General features: G+C 45.8%; 6 non-coding genes across 6 annotated transcripts; all 6 read right to left on the bottom strand.

Annotated features, from left to right (window-relative positions):
- Window positions 1-1,354: 1,354 nt before the first annotated feature.
- trnav-aac (transfer RNA valine (anticodon AAC)) lies at window positions 1,355-1,427 on the bottom strand. The gene has a single exon. It is a non-coding gene; the product is annotated as a tRNA-Val (tRNA).
- Window positions 1,428-2,334: 907 nt separating this feature from the next.
- Window positions 2,335-2,407, bottom strand: trnar-acg (transfer RNA arginine (anticodon ACG)). Its single transcript has one exon. It is a non-coding gene; the product is annotated as a tRNA-Arg (tRNA).
- Window positions 2,408-6,072: 3,665 nt separating this feature from the next.
- Window positions 6,073-6,145, bottom strand: trnav-aac (transfer RNA valine (anticodon AAC)). The gene has a single exon. It is a non-coding gene; the product is annotated as a tRNA-Val (tRNA).
- Window positions 6,146-7,052: 907 nt separating this feature from the next.
- On the bottom strand, window positions 7,053-7,125 carry trnar-acg (transfer RNA arginine (anticodon ACG)). The gene has a single exon. It is a non-coding gene; the product is annotated as a tRNA-Arg (tRNA).
- A 3,668-nt stretch (window positions 7,126-10,793) lies between these two features.
- On the bottom strand, window positions 10,794-10,866 carry trnav-aac (transfer RNA valine (anticodon AAC)). Its single transcript has one exon. It is a non-coding gene; the product is annotated as a tRNA-Val (tRNA).
- Window positions 10,867-11,773: 907 nt separating this feature from the next.
- On the bottom strand, window positions 11,774-11,846 carry trnar-acg (transfer RNA arginine (anticodon ACG)). The gene has a single exon. It is a non-coding gene; the product is annotated as a tRNA-Arg (tRNA).
- Between the last annotated feature and the right edge of the window lie 521 nt (window positions 11,847-12,367).

Here is a 12,367-nt window from a genome sequence, read left to right as displayed (position 1 = left end):
TTAGATCGACTTTCGATGGCAATAACAGCGTGCTTCTGTTACTTTCCCGGGGCTCGTTGGTCTAGGGGTATGATATTCACTTACCTCTATTGACTAATTCCAGTTGATTCAGGCAGCCCTCTGTATGTTTCATTTTATTCAGTTCAACAGCATCAGACTGTGTAATCTCTCTTCTCCCTCCACCATCTGTTTATTTCCATCAAGTTATTTTCATTCCTTCCATTGGTATGTTTTACCCTCAGCATTGCGCCCCTCCCCCCAGCCCATACCATCCTACTTGAGCAACCCTGTCGCCAATTGTTCGCTGACACACTGCTTACTTTGTTCTGCTATTAACACATTCTGATCTCTTGAGGCGCCACTATCAGCAACTTTGTTAGCCTTGATTAGCCTCATTTACATTCCCTTTTTCTTTCTGTCCGAGACTTTTTCGTCATTTTCCACCTATTGCTGACCACTCTATCGAGGCCCAATAGGGCACGCCAACCCCGCCCCATCCACATTTGTCTGAATCTGACCCCATTTCCAGTTCTCCAGCTTTGACAAAGAGTCACCCAGGCCCGGAACGACCGCTGCCATCTCGCTCCACAGAGGCCGTCAGTCCTGCTGAGATTGTCCAGTATGTTCTGTTTTTGTTTCAGAATGAAGCATCCGCAGTAAGTTGCATTTGTCGTTCATTTAGACATGTTTGACATGGTGAATAAGTAGGTGTATCTGCATTAGTAAATGCATGAAATTCTGTTGTGGATGAACTAGCTCCGCATATCCAAAATAAGAAGGTCCTTTTCTTCTCATTGCCTGTCGAAAATTCAGTGCTTGTGACTTAATGTGGAATTTATTTTAGTGGCTCATGAGAGACTAATCCTCATAATCCTAGAACATACGAGATGGGGAACACAAGTACTTTGTGCAAACATTCCTCACACAACATGAGAAGCACTTGATGTTTCTACCCGGTATGGCCCCGGGGACCTTTCGCATGTTAGGGGAATGTGCTAACCACTACACTACAGAAACCGCTGGCGGTGCAGTAATCAATGGACTTGTGCAATGTTCAACCTCACTGTGTTGCTGCAGATTCTCATGGTTCGTCTGAGAGGCCATGTCACTTATTACAAGAAGACAGCCGTTTCTTTAAACCCGATGTCTCAACTTATAAAACAATCAGGAATCGAACTTTACAGACCTGAAGATAAGTTATGTTTTGCTTGAAGTGGAAGTTAAATTGAGAATGCAGGGCTTTCGTAAATAACCACAACCAGACGGGTGCATGCATTTTGCTATTCCTCGTTGATGAAGACTAGTTACGAGATTGCGGCAATAGTCAGCAACAGACTAAACTGGAAATACGAGACGTTTCTGCCCGGTTTCGAACCGGGGACCTTTCGCGTGTTAGGCGAATGTGATAACCACTACACTACAGAAACAGCTAGCAATCAACGGACGTGTACAATGTGCAACCTCACTGTGTTGCTGCAGATTCGCATGGTGAGGCTGAGAGGCTAGGCCACTTATTACAAGACGACTGCTGTTTCTTTCAAAAACAGATGTTTCAACATATAAAACCACGAGATGTAGAAATTAGATCGAACTTAACATGATCTGCGTTAACTTCACAGGGACGTGACCCATCTAATCCACAGAGCCAAAGTGGAGAATTGAACTGACTGGAGAGCTGCATCTTAACGCTGACCTTCCGGACCTCGGCCTCCTGAAATGTTCCAAAGAAGCTCAACAAACACTCGAGGAACAGCAGCGTATCTTTCCACTGGGCTCAATACAGCTTTCACACTCATAGTGTGTGCAACCGTCTCACACTGTAAATGCTGCCCCCATTCTGTGTGTACTGCCATCGCAGATTTGGGTTTGAATCTTGTTTCCACTTCGTCTTTGTATCCGGGCGGTAGTTGCTGAGAGCTGGCACAGACACAGCGGCTGGAATGGCCTCATACTGTGGTGTAATTATTCTCTCATTCGATGCTCACCTCACTCTGTGGCCAGGGAACCCTAGGCCTTTTCTCATTTCATCTCTCCTGACTTGCACCCTGTCAGAGCGCTTTCCTGTTATTCTGTTTGCTCCCACCGGGATTTGACTTGGTTAAAACGTCCGACATTTCTAACCCGTCCCGGTTTTAACGAAAAGTGATGGTGAAAGACGAGCTGTGTTGTCCTGTCGACAAATCCCGCCTGACTCGCTGAGTTGTTCCAGTATCTTCCGCAGATGTCGGATCAACTTTCGATACGAGAATTGAAGACGTTCTGCTCACTTTGCTCTGCATCAAGAATCAGCTGTCCCACCCAGTGAGTTAAAGTGCACGCCAAAAGTTCGAATTCCGAGCCAGCCAGGAGTCGAACCTGGAATCTCCTGATTCGTAGTCAGACGCGTTATCCATTGCGCCACTGGCCCAGCCGGGTGGATGCATTTTGCTATTCCTTATTGAGCCTCTGTGGCGCATTCGGCGGGATTCATTCACATTGGGTTTCCTTTGAGAAGCTGAGCTCACACAGCAGGGAACCAATACGTTCCCGAGACAATCAAGACATTTTCTAAAAGCTTGTCTATGTGTGGATATTCACTTACTTCTATTGACTTATTCCAGTAGATTCAGGCAGCTCTCTGTATGTTTCATTTTATTCAGTTCAACAACATCAGACTGTGTAACCTCTCTTCCCCCTCCACCATCTGCTTCTTCCCCCTCCACCATCTGTATCCATCATCTTATTTTAATTCCTTGCATTGATATGTTTTACCCTCAGCATTGCCCCCCTCCCCCAGCCCATACCATCCTACTTGAGCAATCTGATCCCTGTCGCCAATTGTTCGCTGACACACTGCTTACTTTCTGCGATTAACACATTCTGATCTCTTGAGGCGCCACTATCAGCACCTTGATTAGCCTCATTTTCATTCCCTTTTTCTTTCTGTCCGAGACATTTTCGTCATTTTCCACCTATTGCTGACCACTCTATCGAGGCCCAATAGGGCACGCCAACCCCGCCCCATCCACATTAGTCTGAATCTGACCCCATTTCCAGTTCTCCAGCTTTGACAAAGAGTCACCCAGGCCCGGAACGACCGCTGCCATCTCGCTCCACAGAGGCTGTCAGTCCTGCTGAGATTGTCCAGTATGTTCTGTTTTTGTTTCAGAATGAAGCATCCGCAGTAAGTTGCGTTTGTCGTTCATTTAGACATGTTTGAGATGGTGAATAAGTATGTTTATCTGCATTTGTAAATGCATGAAATTCTGTTGTGGATGAACTAGCTCCGAATATCCAAAATAAGAAGGTCATTTTCTTCTCATTGCCTGTCGAAAGTTCAGTGCTTGTGACTTAATGTGGAATTTATTTTAGTGGCTCATGGGAGACTAATCCTCATAATCCTCGAACATACGAGATGGGGGAACAAAAGTACTTTGTGCAAACATTACTCACACAACATGAGAAGCACTTGATGTTTCTACCCGGTATGGCCTCGGGGACCTTTCGCATGTTAGGGGAATGTGCTAACCACTACACGACAGAAACCGCTGGCGGTGCAGTAATCAATGCACTTGTGCAATGTTCAACCTCACTGTGTTGCTGCAGATTCTCATGGTTCGTCTGAGAGGCCATGTCACTTATTACAAGAAGACAGCCGTTTCTTTAAAACCGATGTCTCAACTTATAAAACAATCAGGAATCGAACTTTACAGACCGGAAGATAAGTTATGCTTGAAGTGGAAGTTAAATTGAGAAGGCAGGGCTTTCGAAAATAACCACAACCATACGGGTGCATGCATTTTGCTATTCCTCGTTGATGAAGACCAGTTACGAGATTGCGGCAATAGTCAGCAACAGACTAAACTGGAAGTACGAGATGTTTCTGCCCGGTTTCGAACTTTTCGCGTGTTAGGCGAATGTGATACCCACTACACGACAGAAACAGCTGGCAATCAACGGACGTGTACAATGTGCAACCTCACTGTGTTGCTGCAGATTCGCATGGTGAGGCTGAGAGGCTAGGCCACTTATTACAAGACGACTGCTGTTTCTTTCAAAAACAGATGTTTCAACATATAAAACCACGAGATGTAGAAATTAGATCGAACTTAACATGATCTGCGTTAACTTCATAGGGACGTGACCCATCTAATCCACAGAACAAAGTGGAGAATTGAACTGACTGGAGAGCTGCATCTTAACGCTGACCTCCCGGACCTCGCCCTCCTGAAATGTTCCAAAGAAGCTCAACAAACACTCGAGGAACAGCAGCGCATCTTTCCACTGGGCTCAATACAGCTTTCACACTCATAGTGTGTGCAACAGTCTCACACTGTAAATGCTGCCCCCATTCTGTGTGTCCTTCCATCGCAGATTTGGGTTTGAATCTTGTTTCCACTTCTTCTTTGTATCCGGGCGGTAGTTGTTGAGAGCTGGCACAGACACAGCGGCTGGAATGGCCTCATACTGTGGTGTAATTATTCTCTCATTCGATGCTCACCTCACTCTGTGGCCAGGGAACCCTAGGCCTTTTCTCATTTAATCTCTCCTGACTTGCACCCTGTCAGAGAGCTTTCCTGTTGTTCTGTTTGCTCCCACCAGGATTTGACTTGGTTAAAACGTCCGACATTTCTAACCCGTCCCGGTTTTAATGAAAGGTGATGGTGAAAGACAAGCTTTGTTGTCCTGTCGACAAATTCCGCCTGACTCGCTGAGTTGTTCCAGTGTTTTCCGCAGATGTTAGATCGACTTTCGATGGCAATAACAGCGTGCTTCTGTTACTTTCCCGGGGCTCGTTGGTCTAGGGGTATGACATTCACTTACCTCTATTGACTAATTCCAGTTGATTCAGGCAGCCCTCTGTATGTTTCATTTTATTCAGTTCAACAGCATCAGACTGTGTAATCTCTCTTCTCCCTCCACCATCTGTTTATTTCCATCAAGTTATTTTCATTCCTTCCATTGGTATGTTTTACCCTCAGCATTGCGCCCCTCCCCCAGCCCATACCATCCTACTTGAGCAACCCTGTCGCCAATTGTTCGCTGACACACTGCTTACTTTGTTCTGCTATTAACACATTCTGATCTATTGCGGCGCCACTATCAGCACCTTTGTTCGCCTTGATTAGCCTCATTTACATTCCCTTTTTCTTTCTGTCCGAGACTTTTTCGTCATTTTCCACCTATTGCTGACCAGTCTATCGAGGCCCAATAGGGCACGCCAACCCCGCCCCATCCACATTTGTCTGAATCTGACCCCATTTCCAGTTCTCCAGCTTTGACAAAGAGTCACCCAGGCCCGGAACGACCGCTGCCATCTCGCTCCACAGAGGCCGTCAGTCCTGCTGAGATTGTCCAGTATGTTCTGTTTTTGTTTCAGAATGAAGCATCCGCAGTAAGTTGCATTTGTCGTTCATTTAGACATGTTTGAGATGGTGAATAAGTAGGTTTATCTGCATTAGTAAATGCATGAAATTCTGTTGTGGATGAACTAGCTCCGCATATCCAAAATAAGAAGGTCCTTTTCTTCTCATTGCCTGTCGAAAATTCAGTGCTTGTGACTTAATGTGGAATTTATTTTAGTGGCTCATGAGAGACTAATCCTCATAATCCTAGAACATACGAGATGGGGAACACAAGTACTTTGTGCAAACATTCCTCACACAACATGAGAAGCACTTGATGTTTCTACCCGGTATGGCCCCGGGGACCTTTCGCATGTTAGGGGAATGTGCTAACCACTACACTACAGAAACCGCTGGCGGTGCAGTAATCAATGGACTTGTGCAATGTTCAACCTCACTGTGTTGCTGCAGATTCTCATGGTTCGTCTGAGAGGCCATGTCACTTATTACAAGAAGACAGCCGTTTCTTTAAAACCGATGTCTCAACTTATAAAACAATCAGGAATCGAACTTTACAGACCTGAAGATAAGTTATGTTTTGCTTGAAGTGGAAGTTAAATTGAGAATGCAGGGCTTTCGTAAATAACCACAACCATACGGGTGCATGCATTTTGCTATTCCTCGTTGATGAAGACCAGTTACGAGATTGCGGCAATAGTCAGCAACAGACTAAACTGGAAATACGAGATGTTTCTGCCCGGTTTCGAACCGGGGACCTTTCGCGTGTTAGGCGAATGTGATAACCACTACACTACAGAAACAGCTGGCAATCAACGGACGTGTACAATGTGCAACCTCACTGTGTTGCTGCAGATTCGCATGGTGAGGCTGAGAGGCTCGGCCACTTATTACAAGACGACTGCTGTTTCTTTCAAAAACAGATGTTTCAACATATAAAACCACGAGATGTAGAAATTAGATCGAACTTAACATGATCTGCGTTAACTTCACAGGAACGTGACCCATCTAATCCACAGAGCCAAAGTGGAGAATTGAACTGACTGGAGAGCTGCATCTTAACGCTGACCTTCCGGACCTCGGCCTCCTGAAATGTTCCAAAGAAGCTCAACAAACACTCGAGGAACAGCAGCGCATCTTTCCACTGGGCTCAATACAGCTTTCACACTCATAGTGTGTGCAACCGTCTCACACTGTAAATGCTGCCCCCATTCTGTGTGTAGTACCATCGCAGATTTGGGTTTGAATCTTGTTTCCACTTCGTCTTTGTATCCGGGCGGTAGTTGCTGAGAGCTGGCACAGACACAGCGGCTGGAATGGCTTCATTCTGTGGTGTAATTATTCTCTCATTCGATGCTCACCTCACTCTGTGGCCAGGGAACCCAAGGCCTTTTCTCATTTCATCTCTCCTGACTTGCACCCTGTCAGCGCGCTTTCCTGTTATTCTGTTTGCTCCCACCGGGATTTGACTTGGTTAAAACGTCCGACATTTCTAACCCGTCCCGGTTTTAATGAAAAGCGATGGTGAAAGACGAGCTGTGTTGTCCTGTCGACAAATCCCGCCTGACTCGCTGAGTTGTTCCAGTATCTTCCGCAGATGTCGGATCAACTTTCGATACGAGAATTGAAGACGTTCTGCTCACTTTGCTCTGCATCAAGAATCAGCCGTCCCACCCAGTGAGTTAAAGCGCACGCCAAAAATTCGAATTCCGAGCCAGCCAGGAGTCGAACCTGGAATCTCCTGATTCGTAGTCAGACGCGTCATCCATTGCGCCACTGGCCCAGCCGGGTGCATGCATTTTGCTATTCCTTATTGAGCCTCTGTGGCGCATTCGGCGGGATTCATTCACATTGGGTTTCCTTTGAGAAGCTGAGCTCACACAGCAGGGAACCAATACGTTCCCGAGACAATCAAGACATTTTCTAAAAGCTTGTCTATGTGTGGATATTCACTTACTTCTATTGACTTATTCCAGTAGATTCAGGCAGCTCTCTGTATGTTTCATTTTATTCAGTTCAACAACATCAGACTGTGTAACCTCTCTTCCCCCTCCACCATCTGCTTCTTCCCCCTCCATCATCTGTATCCATCATCTTATTTTAATTCCTTGCATTGATATGTTTTACCCTCAGCATTGCCCCCCTCCCCCAGCCCATACCATCCTACTTGAGCAATCTGATCCCTGTCGCCAATTGTTCGCTGACACACTGCTTACTTTCTGCGATTAACACATTCTGATCTCTTGAGGCGCCACTATCAGCACCTTGATTAGCCTCATTTACATTCCCTTTTTCTTTCTGTCCGAGACATTTTCGTCATTTTCCACCTATTGCTGACCACTCTATCGAGGCCCAATAGGGCACGCCAACCCCGCCCCATCCACATTAGTCTGAATCTGACCCCATTTCCAGTTCTCCAGCTTTGACAAAGAGTCACCCAGGCCCGGAACGACCGCTGCCATCTCGCTCCACAGAGGCTGTCAGGCCTGCTGAGATTGTCCAGTATGTTCTGTTTTTGTTTCAGAATGAAGCATCCGCAGTAAGTTGCGTTTGTCGTTCATTTAGACATGTTTGAGATGGTGAATAAGTATGTTTATCTGCATTTGTAAATGCATGAAATTCTGTTGTGGATGAACTAGCTCCGAATATCCAAAATAAGAAGGTCATTTTCTTCTCATTGCCTGTCGAAAGTTCAGTGCTTGTGACTTAATGTGGAATTTATTTTAGTGGCTCATGAGAGACTAATCCTCATAATCCTCGAACATACGAGATGGGGGAACAAAAGTACTTTGTGCAAACATTACTCACACAACATGAGAAGCACTTGATGTTTCTACCCGGTATGGCCTCGGGGACCTTTCGTATGTTAGGGGAATGTGCTAACCACTACACGACAGAAACCGCTGGCGGTGCAGTAATCAATGGACTTGTGCAATGTTCAACCTCACTGTGTTGCTGCAGATTCTCATGGTTCGTCTGAGAGGCCATGTCACTTATTACAAGAAGACAGCCGTTTCTTTAAAACCGATGTCTCAACTTATAAAACAATCAGGAATCGAACTTTACAGACCTGAAGATAAGTTATGCTTGAAGTGGAAGTTAAATTGAGAAGGCAGGGCTTTCGAAAATAACCACAACCATACGGGTGCATGCATTTTTGCTATTCCTCGTTGATGAAGACCAGTTACGAGATTGCGGCAATAGTCAGCAACAGACTAAACTGGAAGTACGAGATGTTTCTGCTCGGTTTCGAACTTTTCGCGTGTTAGGCGAATGTGATAACCACTACACTACAGAAACAGCTGGCAATCAACGGACGTGTACAATGTGCAACCTCACTGTGTTGCTGCAGATTCGCATGGTGAGGCTGAGAGGCCAGGCCACTTATTACAAGACGACTGCTGTTTCTTTCAAAAACAGATGTTTCAACATATAAAACCACGAGATGTAGAAATTAGATCGAACTTAACATGATCTGCGTTAACTTCACAGGGACGTGACCCATCTAATCCACAGAGCCAAAGTGGAGAATTGAACTGACTGGAGAGCTCCATCATAACGCTGACCTCCCGGACCTCGCCCTCCTGAAATGTTCCAAAGAAGCTCAACAAACACTCGAGGAACAGCAGCGCATCTTTCCACTGGGCTCAATACAGCTTTCACACTCATAGTGTGTGCAACAGTCTCACACTGTAAATGCTGCCCCCATTCTGTGTGTCCTTCCATCGCAGATTTGGGTTTGAATCTTGTTTCCACTTCTTCTTTGTATCCGGGCGGTAGTTGTTGAGAGCTGGCACAGACACAGCGGCTGGAATGGCCTCATACTGTGGTGTAATTATTCTCTCATTCGATGCTCACCTCACTCTGTGGCCAGGGAACCCTAGGCCTTTTCTCATTTAATCTCTCCTGACTTGCACCCTGTCAGAGCGCTTTCCTGTTGTTCTGTTTGCTCCCACCAGGATTTGACTTGGTTAAAACGTCCGACATTTCTAACCCGTCCCGGTTTTAATGAAAGGTGATGGTGAAAGACAAGCTTTGTTGTCCTGTCGACAAATTCCGCCTGACTCGCTGAGTTGTTCCAGTGTTTTCCGCAGATGTTAGATCGACTTTCGATGGCAATAACAGCGTGCTTCTGTTACTTTCCCGGGGCTCGTTGGTCTAGGGGTATGACATTCACTTACCTCTATTGACTAATTCCAGTTGATTCAGGCAGCCCTCTGTATGTTTCATTTTATTCAGTTCAACAGCATCAGACTGTGTAATCTCTCTTCTCCCTCCACCATCTGTTTATTTCCATCAAGTTATTTTCATTCCTTCCATTGGTATGTTTTACCCTCAGCATTGCGCCCCTCCCCCCAGCCCATACCATCCTACTTGAGCAACCCTGTCGCCAATTGTTCGCTGACACACTGCTTACTTTGTTCTGCTATTAACACATTCTGATCTCTTGAGGCGCCACTATCAGCAACTTTGTTAGCCTTGATTAGCCTCATTTACATTCCCTTTTTCTTTCTGTCCGAGACTTTTTCGTCATTTTCCACCTATTGCTGACCACTCTATCGAGGCCCAATAGGGCACGCCAACCCCGCCCCATCCACATTTGTCTGAATCTGACCCCATTTCCAGTTCTCCAGCTTTGACAAAGAGTCACCCAGGCCCGGAACGACCGCTGCCATCTCGCTCCACAGAGGCCGTCAGTCCTGCTGAGATTGTCCAGTATGTTCTGTTTTTGTTTCAGAATGAAGCATCCGCAGTAAGTTGCATTTGTCGTTCATTTAGACATGTTTGACATGGTGAATAAGTAGGTTTATCTGCATTAGTAAATGCATGAAATTCTGTTGTGGATGAACTAGCTCCGCATATCCAAAATAAGAAGGTCCTTTTCTTCTCATTGCCTGTCGAAAATTCAGTGCTTGTGACTTAATGTGGAATTTATTTTAGTGGCTCATGAGAGACTAATCCTCATAATCCTAGAACATACGAGATGGGGAACACAAGTACTTTGTGCAAACATTCCTCACACAACATGAGAAGCACTTGATGTTTCTACCCGGTATGGCCCCGGGGACCTTTCGCATGTTAGGGGAATGTGCTAACCACTACACGACAGAAACCGCTGGCGGTGCAGTAATCAATGGACTTGTGCAATGTTCAACCTCACTGTGTTGCTGCAGATTCTCATGGTTCGTCTGAGAGGCCATGTCACTTATTACAAGAAGACAGCCGTTTCTTTAAAACCGATGTCTCAACTTATAAAACAATCAGGAATCGAACTTTACAGACCTGAAGATAAGTTATGTTTTGCTTGAAGTGGAAGTTAAATTGAGAACGCAGGGCTTTCGTAAATAACCACAACCAGACGGGTGCATGGATTTTGCTATTCCTCGTTGATGAAGACCAGTTACGAGATTGCGGCAATAGTCAGCAACAGACTAAACTGGAAATACGAGATGTTTCTGACCGGTTTCGAACCGGGGACTTTTCGCGCGTTAGGCGAATGTGATAACCACTACACTACAGAAACAGCTGGCAATCAACGGACGTGTACAATGTGCAACCTCACTGTGTTGCTGCAGATTCGCATGGTGAGGCTGAGAGGCTAGGCCACTTATTACAAGACGACTGCTGTTTCTTTCAAAAACAGATGTTTCAACATATAAAACCACGAGATGTAGAAATTAGATCGAACTTAACATGATCTGCGTTAACTTCACAGGGACGTGACCCATCTAATCCACAGAGCCAAAGTGGAGAATTGAACTGACTGGAGAGCTGCATCTTAACGCTGACCTTCCGGACCTCGGCCTCCTGAAATGTTCCAAAGAAGCTCAACAAACACTCGAGGAACAGCAGCGCATCTTTCCACTTGGCTCAATACAGCTTTCACACTCATAGTGTGTGCAACCGTCTCACACTGTAAATGCTGCCCCCATTCTGTGTGTAGTACCATCGCAGATTTGGGTTTGAATCTTGTTTCCACTTCGTCTTTGTATCCGGGCGGTAGTTGCTGAGAGCTGGCACAGACACAGCGGCTGGAATGGCCTCATACTGTGGTGTAATTATTCTCTCATTCGATGCTCACCTCACTCTGTGGCCAGGGAACCCTAGGCCTTTTCTCATTTCATCTCTCCTGACTTGCACCCTGTCAGAGCGCTTTCCTGTTATTCTGTTTGCTCCCACCGGGATTTGACTTGGTTAAAACGTCCGACATTTCTAACCCGTCCCGGTTTTAATGAAAAGTGATGGTGAAAGACGAGCTGTGTTGTCCTGTCGACAAATCCCGCCTGACTCGCTGAGTTGTTCCAGTATCTTCCGCAGATGTCGGATCAACTTTCGATACGAGAATTGAAGACGTTCTGCTCACTTTGCTCTGCAGCAAGAATCAGCTGTCCCACACAGTAAGTTAAAGCGCACGCCAAAAGTTCGAATTCCGAGCCAGCCAGGAGTCGAACCTGGAATCTCCTGATTCGTAGTCAGACGCGTTATCCATTGCGCCACTGGCCCAGCCGGGTGCATGCATTTTGCTATTCCTTATTGAGCCTCTGTGGCGCATTCGGCGGGATTCATTCACATTGGGTTTCCTTTGAGAAGCTGAGCTCACACAGCAGGGAACCAATACGTTCCCGAGACAATCAAGACATTTTCTAAAAGCTTGTCTATGTGTGGATATTCACTTACTTCTATTGAATTATTCCAGTAGATTCAGGCAGCTCTCTGTATGTTTCATTTTATTCAGTTCAACAACATCAGACTGTGTAACCTCTCTTCCCCCTCCACCATCTGCTTCTTCCCCCTCCACCATCTGTATCCATCATCTTATTTTAATTCCTTGCATTGATATGTTTTACCCTCAGCATTGCCCCCCTCCCCCAGCCCATACCATCCTACTTGAGCAATCTGATCCCTGTCGCCAATTGTTCGCTGACACACTGCTTACTTTCTGCGATTAACACATTCTGATCTCTTGAGGCGCCACTATCAGCACCTTGATTAGCCTCATTTACATTCCCTTTTTCTTTCTGTCC

Source organism: Scyliorhinus torazame, chromosome 5, assembly GCF_047496885.1.
Source record: "Scyliorhinus torazame isolate Kashiwa2021f chromosome 5, sScyTor2.1, whole genome shotgun sequence".
NCBI lineage: Eukaryota > Metazoa > Chordata > Chondrichthyes > Carcharhiniformes > Scyliorhinidae > Scyliorhinus > Scyliorhinus torazame.
Note: the sequence above shows the minus strand (reverse complement) of the source record. Positions and strands in the feature narration are given on the sequence as shown.